Raw genomic sequence first — 10,939 nt, 5'->3', positions numbered from 1 at the left:
TCCAACTACTTCTCAGACAGAGTTCAGTATGTCAAGTCGGAGGCCTGTTGTCCGGACCTCTTGCAGTCTCTATGGGGGTGCAACAAGGTTCAATCCTCGGGCCGACTCTTTCCCTGTATACATCAATGATGTCGCTCTTGCTGCTGGTGATTCTCTGATCCACCTCTATGCAGACGAAACCATTCTGTATACTTCTGGCCCTTCTTTGGACACTTTGATAACTAACCTCGAGACGAGCTTCAATGCCATACAACTCTCCTTCCGTGGCCTGCAACTGCTCTTAAATGCAAGTAAAAATAAATGCATGCTCTTCAACCGATCGCTGCCCACACCTGCCCGCCCGTCCATCATCACTACTCTGGACGGTTCTAACTTAGAATATGTGGACAACTACAAATACCTAGGTGTCTGGTTAGACTGTAAGCTCTCCTTCCAGACTCACATTAAGCATCTCCAATCCAAAATTAAATCTAGAATCGGCTTCCTATTTCGCAACAAAGCATCCTTCACTCATGCTGCCAAACATACCCTCGTAAAACTGACTATCCTACCAATCCTTGACTTTGGTGATGTCATTTTCAAAATACCCTCCAACACTACTCAGCAAATTGGATGCAGTCGATCACAGTGCCATCCATTTAGTCACCAAAGCCCCATATACTACCCACCACTGCGACCTGTATGCTCTCGTTGGCTGGCCCTTGCTTCATATTCGTCGCCAAACCCACTGGCTCCAGGTCATCTATAAGTCTTTGCTAGGTAATCTCAGCTCACTGGCCACCATAGCAGCACCCACCCGTAGCATGCGCTCCAGCAGGTATATTTCACTGGTCACCCCCCAAGGCCAATTCCTCCTTCGGCCACCTTTCCTTCCAGTTCTCTGCTGCCATGACTGGAACAAACTGCAAAAATCACTGACGCTGGAGACTCATATCTCCCTCACTAGCTTTAAGCACCAGCTGTCAGAGCAGCTCAAAGATCACTGCACCTGTACATAGCCCATTTGTAAATAGCCCATCCAACTATCTCATCCCCATACTGTTATTTATTTTGCTCCTTTGCACCCCAGTATCTCTAATTGCACACTCATCTTCTACACATCTATCATCCCAGTGTTTAATTGCTATATTGTAATTATTTTGCCACTATGGCCTATTTATTGCCTTACCTCCCTTATCCTACCTCATTTGCACACACTGTATATAGACTTATCTATTGTATTATTGACTGTACGTGTGTTTATTCCATGTGTAACTCTGTGCTGTTGTTTGTGTCGCACTGCTTCGCTTTATCTTGGCCAGGTCGCAGTTGTAAATGAGAACTTGCTCTCAACTAGCCTAACTTGTTAAATAAAGGTGAAATTAAAAAAATAAAAGAGTTACCTCTGCTGCAGAGGATAAGTTCATTAGAGTTACCAGCCTCAGAAATTGCAGCACAAATAAATGCTTTACAGAGTTCAAGTAGAGACACATCTAAACATCAACTGTACAGAAGAGACTGCGTGAATCAGGCCTTCATGGTTGAATTGCTGCAAAGAAACCACTACTAAAGGACACCAATAAGAAGAAAAGACTTGTTTGGACCAAGAAACAGGAGCAATGGACATTAGACTGGTGGAAATCTGTCCTTTTGTCTGATGAGTCCAAATGTGAGATTTTTGGTGGTGCTTTGCTGGTGACACTGTCTGTTATTTATTTAGAATTCAAGGCACACTTAACCAGCATGGCTACCACAGCATTCTGCAACGATACGCAATCCCATCTGGTTTATGCTTAGTGGGACTATAATTTGTTTTTCAACAAGACAATGACCCAACACACCTCCAGGCTGTGTAAGGGCTATTTGACGAACAAGGAGAGTAATGAAGTGCTGCATCAGATGACCTGGCCTCCACATTCACCCGACCTCAACCCAATTGAGATGGTTTGGGATGAGTGGGACCGCAGAGTGAAGGAAAACCAGCCAACAAGTGCTCAGCGTAAGTGGGAACTCCTTCAAGACTGGCAAAGGGTGGCTACTTTGAAGAATCTCAGATATTGTCAGTGAATGCGCTACTGGTGTTGAAGTCAGGTGCAGGAGAGCAGAGAGATGTGATCAGGCGGACACTTTATTCGGCAGAAGCAAACAACAGACGACGCAACAGTGTCCAAAAAACCTCCAACCAAAGGCAAAAGTGCAAAGCGCGACAAAGTCACAAATAAGCAAGAAATGTTTAACAATTAAACATACTCCGGGTTGAAACATAGTACCCGGGGAAAAACCAGCTAGGTGCATCAATACAAAACACGTAACAAAACAATCCCACACAAAGACATGGGGGGAACAGAGGAATATATATATGCAGTTGATTAGGGAATGTACACCAGGTGTGCGGGGAACAAGACAAAACAAATGGAACAATGAAAAATGGAGCGGCGATGGCTAGAAGGCCGGTGACGTCGACCGCCGAACGCCGCCCGAACAAGGAGGGAAGCCGACTTCGGCGGAAGTCCTGACAGATATAAAATTAATTTAGATTTTTTTAAACACTTTTTTGGTTACTACATGATTCTATTTGTGTTATTTCATAGTTTTGATTTATTCACTATCATTCTACACTGTAGAAAATAACTTAAAACAAATTAAAACCCTTGAATATATATTTCTGTATTTATTTATTTTGGACTCCGATGTTGCTTGTTCTGATATTTCTTAATTTCTTAATTTTATTTTGGGGATTTGTGTGTATTGCTTCGTATTGCTAACGTTACTTGATAGGTATGTTTCACTGTTGGAGCAAGATACATAAGCATTTAGCTGGACCTGCGATAGATAACATCTGCAAAATATGTGTACACGATCAATACAATTTTATTTGATATGAAATCACATTCCACAGAGTTAAACATCATTAAACAACATCATTCAAGTCCATATCATATAGTAACTCTCTAACTTGATCCATAGCAAATTAAGAATGTGCAATGAAATGTTATTGTATTAGCAGAATAAAAGTTACAGTGCAATCTGCGTGGACATTTTTCAAAACAATAGCTGAGACATTCACTAGATGGCAGTATATGAGGGCAAATAGTGTGATAGCGCAGTCATAATTCTGGACCGCACACAACAGACCTCCACAACCCTTTTACTATTTTTAACTCCGCCAAAGCTTTTTTACATCAACAGAATGCAAGCCATCAAGTAAGCCTTGTGAACTGATGGGCACTGGTCCCAATTTCCACGGCCTTAATTAACATACAGTATGAATCATTATTTCCCAGGAGCTATATGAAGCTATTCAAAGGTGACAGTTATTGTCATTTATGACCAGTCACATTTTAAAAGTCATCCTATTCAACATGCGAGTCAATTAGGGTCCCATCAATCGAAAAGCCTGATTGGTCATGGGACGCACAGCGGGAAGCGTGAGATGTCGCGGAATTTATGCAGGGGTTCCATGGGATAGCCATCACACAGGCTCCGGGGACAGATCGCCAGCGGAGTCAGTAGTGGTTAGATAGTTGGGCAGAGTCTTTTACCCAGAGTGCACTGTAGGGTACACAGTGAAACCTTCACCTTGGTAAGCATAGCGGTCCGGAAGGGTAGTCTGTCATTCGTTTTGAGCCGCATGCATCACGCACCATCGAGCCGTCCCACTCTTCACGCACAGGCGCCTTGTACTCAGTCCTGTTTTATTCTTTCAGCGTGATACAGGGAGGAGAATCCGTATCAGCACACTGTGGAATCTAATGTGGATGCAAAACTCGGATTTTAAAGATTCATGGGGATACTTTAGAGGAAATCTTGACGACCCTACATGTTATCAGGTAAGATACGATTTTTGTATTATTGATTCAAGTGGTCACTTGTTATTTTTCTGGTGAATGTGCAGTGATTTGTTAAACTTCAAACACCTCTCATGTAATGTCTTGCTGTGTCTTCCTATTCTCAAATGCTGAACCATTTAAATTAGTGATTGAAAACTCCCTTGGGGTGTATATTGGACCATTCATGTAGCCTATGCCTATGCTTACCACATAATATATTAAATAAATCACAGAACACCTTTCTTTGTCTGACTATCATGGTATTTTTATATTTATTTTTATAGTCTAGCATAAATGTGGTCGAGGCATTTTTAGACATTAAAATTACACCTTTTTTTTATTGTTTCTAAGATAATAATGTGTTGCATACACACAGTATTCAAAGAAACCTGAAATGGTTGTTGCTATGTAAAGACAATGCTTTTGGGCTGAACTCCACGACATATGCTGCAATCCCGACAGATGCGTTCAATGAACAACAGTGGGCTAGTTTATTGGGATTGAGGAGACAATTGGCCCCTTGTTAATAGACGTCTTTATGATAATGAAAGATGACCCAGATTACACCATCAGAATTAGATTTTGGCACATATGTATTTATATATTGAACAAAAAGATAAACGCAACATGTAAAGTGTTCGTCCTATGTTTCAGAGCTGAAATGAAACATCCCATAAATTTTCCATATGCACAAAAATATTATTTCTCTCAAATTTAGTGGACAAATTTGTTTACATCCCTGTTAGTGAGCATTTCTCCTTTGCCAAGATAATCCATCCCCCTGACATGTGGGGCATATCAAGAAGCTGATTAAACAGCATGATCATTACACAGGTGCATCTTGTGCTGCGGACAATAAAAGGCCACTCTAAAATGTGCAGTTTTGTCACACAATAAAATGCCACAAGTTTTGAGGAAGCTTGCAGTTGGCATGCTGACTGCAGGAATGTCCACCAGAGCTGATGCCAGAGAATTGAATGTTAATTTCTCTACTATAAGCCGCCTCCAACGTTGTTTTAGAGAATTTGTCAGTATGTCCAACCGGCCTCACAACAGTAGACCACGTATAAACACACCAGCCCAGGACCTCCACATCTGGCTTCTTCACCTGCGGGATTGTCTGAGACCAGCCACCTGGACAGCTGATGGAACTGATGAGTATTTCTGTCTGTAATAAAAAAACAAAATTCTGATTGGCTGGGCCTGGCTCCCCAGTGGGTGGGCCTTGTTTCCATGTGGGTGGGCCTATGCCTTCTCAGGCCACTCATAGCTGTGCCCATTTACAGTCATGTAACATCCATAGATTAGGGCCTAATTTATTTATTTCAATTGACTGATTTCCTTACATGAACTGTAACTCAGTAAAATCATTGATATTGTTGCATGTTACGTTTATAAAGTACCAGTCAAAAGTTTGGACACACCTACTCATTCTATGGGTTTTCTTTAGTTAGACTATTTTCTACATTGTAGAATAAATGTGAATAATAGTGAAGTGTGAAGAAATCAAATAATAGTGAAGACATCAAATCTATGAAATAACATGGAATCATGTAGTAACCAAAAAAGTGTTAAACAAATCAAAATATATTTTATATTTGAGATTCTTCAGTCGCCACCCTTTGCCTTGATGACAGCTTTGCACACTCTTGGCATTCTCCTAAGCAGAGAGAGAATGGCAATAGTTTTTTGTATTGCCTAACTAGGTACAACTAGGGGTAACAAACAGGGTTGTTGTGTACAGAACAAGCTACCAAAAACACTTATCATTTGACTCATGCAATTGTTTTCTACCAAGCATATATTTTAATCAGCAATTCTGATGTAGTGGATTCTCTGAAATACACAGGACAGTATTGTTACATTGTGTGTGTGTGTGTGTGTGTGTGTGTGTGTGTGTGTGTGTGTGTGTGTGTGTGTGTGTGTGTGTGTGTGTGTGTGTGTGTGTGTGTGTGTGTGTGTGTGTGTGTGTGTGGACCATCATTTTTTTCTTTGCGCTGTAGGCTCACTGCTTCTCAACCTTCTTCAATCTTTTTCCATTTAGGAGAATTGTAATCCAGCAGAAGCTTTACAGTGAACAGTCACAGTCAGGCGTGTACAAAATCCCTAGTTAGAATTGAAAATGTTTTAGTGATATTTGAGCATTCACTTATATTTATAATCTGGCCTTTGTTAAAATGCTGCAATGCTGCTACCAATATCAAAAATCAGCTTGACGTTGGCATTAGAGGTTTGGATCTCATACTGAGGCTGCTCACAAACAGGATATTTAATACTGTTCAAAGTCCTCTAAAATGTTGATGATTTATTTTTCTATGACATTCTGTGTGTGTTTACCAGATGTATCAAGGACGTCCACACCTAGTAAGTTAGGCCAATCATAGCACAAAAGGAACCATTGGATTTCTGTGAGTCAATCACCATGGACTTTCCAGGACAATGAGGTCAATGAAATAACATCCACATGTGGATGATTAGAGAAAGCTTAGTACAAACCAACACTTCCTGGTGCAATTGGAGATGAACAGAGCTTCCTGTATTCTGTTTTTGTGTCTGTTTTCAGCTTGGTAAATCCTACACTGCTGGAAACCTGTATGATGAGAGAAATAAATCATGCATATCAATGATCCTATATCAGTCATCTGGATTACCTTCCTCTATCTACCTTATCTCATCTTTCTGCAAGCTGAGTTTTTAACATGATCTTATTCTACCAGGAGATCTCTTGAGGTTTAGATCCTCATTTTTGAGTGACCTGGTATTAATGCATGCTTACATAGTGTGCCAACACAGAAAACACAGTATTAGCTCCTGATTTAAATCATTCTCTGTCAGGGATGTTTGTTCATTGAGGGAATATGAGGATAGGATAGAATACCCCCATAGAGATACGTGAGCCAGACTCTCCCTGGCAGATCGTGAGGATCAATAAAGGACAGAACTGTGTGTGTGTGTCTGTGTACGTGCATGCGTGCGTGTGTTTGTTTGTGAGTGGGAGGGAGAGAGAAAGACAGAGAGAAGGAAAATGTTTTCCGTGCCTGTATGTCTGTCTGTCTGTTTCTGAAATTGAGAGAGACGGAGGCTCACTACTCACTCAGAGAGGGAGAGAGACCATCAGCCATGGCTGACGCTCTCAGTCTGAATGTAATTCCTTAATGCACTCCAAAAATCAAAGATCTAATAAGGAGTGGAAGGGCCTCTTCAATAATGAATCCCAAGCAGCATCTCTGCAGCAGCAGCAGAGGAAGGGCTGAGGGTTGAGAGGACTCATAAATAACAGACTCTAGGCCTGACACATGCTTCTCCAAAGGCTGGGAATTGCTAATACCCTTCCTCATTTACAACCAGGCCCTGCCTGCACCGTCCGGGAGAAAAAGTACTGTCCTAGTAAATGGGAATGAAGTCATCATGGTCTCTGTAATGCTATACAGTACAGTAGACAGTAACTCTGCTTAATTATCGTAAGCTGCAGACCATGGCCATCTGTATGGTGACTGGTTAAAGACATGCTCCGGTGCTTGGTGACTAAGAAAGTACTTTTTAAACCTCCCGCTTTGGGCTGGATGTGTCAATGTGTAGTTCATACATGGATAATCTTTGAGAAGAATTACTGTTTTTCCTCAATAAGACACGAAATCCCTAGTTTTAAGGAGACTGTTTTCTTCCAGAGAATCTCTTTAATAGTGTTTCAGAAAAGGAGGAGAAGGGATGTGTAGGTCTTGAGGAGATTTGTTTTTAAGGATGCAGGCTTATTAGGTGAAAGGGATACAAGCTAAACTGAGTCATACAGATTTTATTCAAAGATTCAATTTAAGCAATAAGGCACGAAGGGGTGTGGTATATGCCAATATACCACGGCTAATGACTGTTCTTTTTGCACGACGGAACGCGGACTGCCTGGATACAGCCCTTAGCCATGGTATATTGGCCATATACCACAAACCCCTGAGGTGCCTTATTGCTATTATAAACTGGTTACAAACGTAATTAGAGCAGTAAAATAAATGTTTTGTCATACCCGTGGCATACGGTCTGATATACAACAGCTGTCAGCCAATCAGCATTCAGGGCTCGAACCACCCAGTTTATAATCAATTGTATTTTATTGTTCTAGCCCTCATTATGTCCAGATTGTTGACTTGTATTAAAATATAAAGGTTCGACCCTGTTGACGTGACAGCAGAACATGAATAGTTACAGTCAGTTATGTTCAGTCTTGTATTATTTGTTGTCACAGGGGTTTTCATATTACACATAATTTTTTCTCTGTGTATTTGAGGCAAAAACCCTTGTAGCAATTAACCTGTATTTACAGTAAGTCCATTTACCTGTGTTTGTTAGTGTGGAACACAATATTAGGAAGATGTTCTTAATGTTGTGTATACTAGGTGTAGACTCCAATTCCTCCCACACACACAGCATCGTCAATGGAAATAGATTTTGTGTTGCAAGTACTGATTTCTTTATCACATATTTTGACAAGATGTGTGAGCCTTGTTTAAGAGCTCCACTATGAAATACTACTGATTCACAATGCATTGATATGTGAACTGTTTGTCATAAGGCTTGAGCAGTGCACAATAAAGGCAACTAAATGTTTAGACCATCTTGTTTGGCTATGAGGAGTTAGTCTTTGCGAAATGCAACGTGAAAGTCTTGCTCCCTTCACTATCCCAGGTATGAACCCGAATAGCTGACATAGCCGATGGGAGTTTCCCATGACAACACTTTCCTGTATTTAATGTGTCTCTGCTAGGCTCCTCACCCTGCACAGCCAAACCCCATCACTCCTCTGTAGATGCACTAAGGGCTCAATTCAATCTAACCTTGTTAGAGCTGTCGCTCTCCTCATCCTCAGATGAGGTGAGGAGAGAAGGATCTTCTGACCAAAATGCGGGTTCAGGGAAATATGCCATCTTTATTATAAATTACAATGATGAAGATGGTAACACGAAAACTAAACAAAACACTTTCAAACTACAAAATAACAAAACGACGTAGAACGAAAACCTGAACATAAACTTACATAACTGGAACGTAAACTCACGAACAGGAACGAACATCAAAACGAACGAACAGCAAAACAGCTCCAAATGTGAAAAAACATCGACAACACGATAGACATCACAGGAGACAATCACCCACAAACACACAGTGATAATGCCCTACCTAAATATGACTCTTGATTAGAGGAAAATGCAAACCACCTGCCTCTAATCAAGAGCCATACCAGGCACACCGAAACCAACATAGAAACAGATAACATAGACTGCCCACCCAAAACACATGCCCTGACCATAAACACATAAAAAACAACATAAAACAGGTCAGGACTGTTACAAACCTGCTCTGCGGTATTTACAGAGTAGTTCTTTGGTCAAATAAATCACAGATTGTTTTACTACTACTACTTGTGATAATAATAATTAAGTGGGTGCGTATATTTGTCCTATTTCCCACGTGTAGAAATACTTATTATACGCACGTGTGAATTGGAAATGTGTTTTTTGCATATCCAACTCCTCGTGAGACTCTCGGTGAGGTTACGGCCATGGTCGTCTACTGCTGCTGCTACTATTACTGCTGCTGCTAATACTACTACTGCTGCTGCTAATACTACTACTACTACTACTACTGCTGCTGCTGTTAATACTACTACTACTACTACTGCTGCTGCTGCTGCTGCTAATACTACTACTGCTGCTGCTAATACTACTACTACTGCTGCTGCTAATACTACTACTACTGCTGCTGCTACTACTACTGCTGCTGCTAATACTACTACTGCTGCTGCAAATACTGCTGCTGCTAATACTACTACTACTACTGCTGCTAATACTACTACTACTACTACTACTGCTGCTGCTGCTAATACTACTACTACTACTACTGCTGCTGCTGCTGCTGCTAATACTACTACTGCTGCTGCTAATACTACTACTACTGCTGCTGCTACTACTACTGCTGCTGCTAATACTACTACTGCTGCTGCAAATACTGCTGCTGCTAATACTACTACTACTACTGCTGCTAATACTACTACTGCTGCTGCTACTACTACTGCTGCTGCTAATACTACTGCTGCTGCTGCTGCTAATACTACTACTGCTGCTGCTAATACTACTACTACTGCTGCTGCTACTACTACTGCTGCTGCTAATACTACTACTGCTGCTGCAAATACTGCTGCTGCTAATACTACTACTACTACTGCTGCTAATACTACTACTGCTGCTGCTACTACTACTGCTGCTGCTAATACTACTACTGCTGCTGCTGCTACTGCTGCTACTACTACTACTACTGCTGCTAATACTACTACTGATGCTACTACTACTGCTGCTAATACTACTACTACTGCTGCTAATACTACTACTACTACTGCTAATACTACTGCTGCTGCTAATACTACTACTACTGCTACTACTACTACTACTGCTGCTGCTACTACTGCTGCTGCTACTACTACTACTACTACTACTACTACTACTACTACTGCTGCTACTACTACTGCTGCTGCTAATACTACTACTGCTGCTGCCAGTACTACTACTGCTGCTGCTGCTGCTAATACTACTACTGCTACTACTACTGCTGCTAATACTACTACTGCTGCTGCCAGTACTACTACTGCTGCTGCTGCTGCTGCTACTACTACTACTACTACTGCTGCTAATACTACTACTGCTGCTGCTAATACTACTACTGCTGCTACTGCTGCTACTACTACTACTACTACTGCTAATACTACTACTGCTGCTGCTGCTGCTAATACTACTACTGCTGCTGCTAATACTACTACTGCTGCTGCTAATACTACTACTGCTGCTGCTACTACTACTGCTGCTGCTGCTAATACTACTACTGCTGCTGCAAATACTGCTGCTGCTAATACTACTACTACTACTGCTGCTAATACTACTACTGCTGCTGCTACTACTACTGCTGCTGCTAATACTACTACTGCTGCTGCTGCTACTGCTGCTACTACTACTACTACTGCTGCTAATACTACTACTGATGCTACTACTACTGCTGCTAATACTACTACTACTGCTGCTAATACTACTACTACTACTGCTAATACTACTGCTGCTGCTAATACTACTACTACTGCTACTACTACTACT

At 41.3% G+C, this 10,939-nt stretch overlaps 1 protein-coding gene across 3 annotated transcripts in view; it reads left to right on the top strand.

The window, feature by feature from the left end:
- Positions 1-3,348: 3,348 nt before the first annotated feature.
- The window catches only part of LOC129861086 (poly(rC)-binding protein 4-like), a 60,795-nt gene continuing 53,204 nt past the window's right edge, over positions 3,349-10,939 (top strand). For 2 of the 3 annotated variants that reach the window (XM_055932192.1, XM_055932193.1), the window contains exon 1: positions 3,349-3,809. The gene's annotated coding sequence lies outside the window, so the exon portion shown is untranslated. The remainder of the gene's footprint in view (positions 3,810-10,939) is intronic. The other variant, XM_055932194.1, reaches the window with a different exon arrangement.

This window comes from Salvelinus fontinalis, chromosome 8 (assembly GCF_029448725.1).
Source record: "Salvelinus fontinalis isolate EN_2023a chromosome 8, ASM2944872v1, whole genome shotgun sequence".
NCBI lineage: Eukaryota > Metazoa > Chordata > Actinopteri > Salmoniformes > Salmonidae > Salvelinus > Salvelinus fontinalis.
This window is presented reverse-complemented; position numbering and strand designations above follow the sequence as displayed.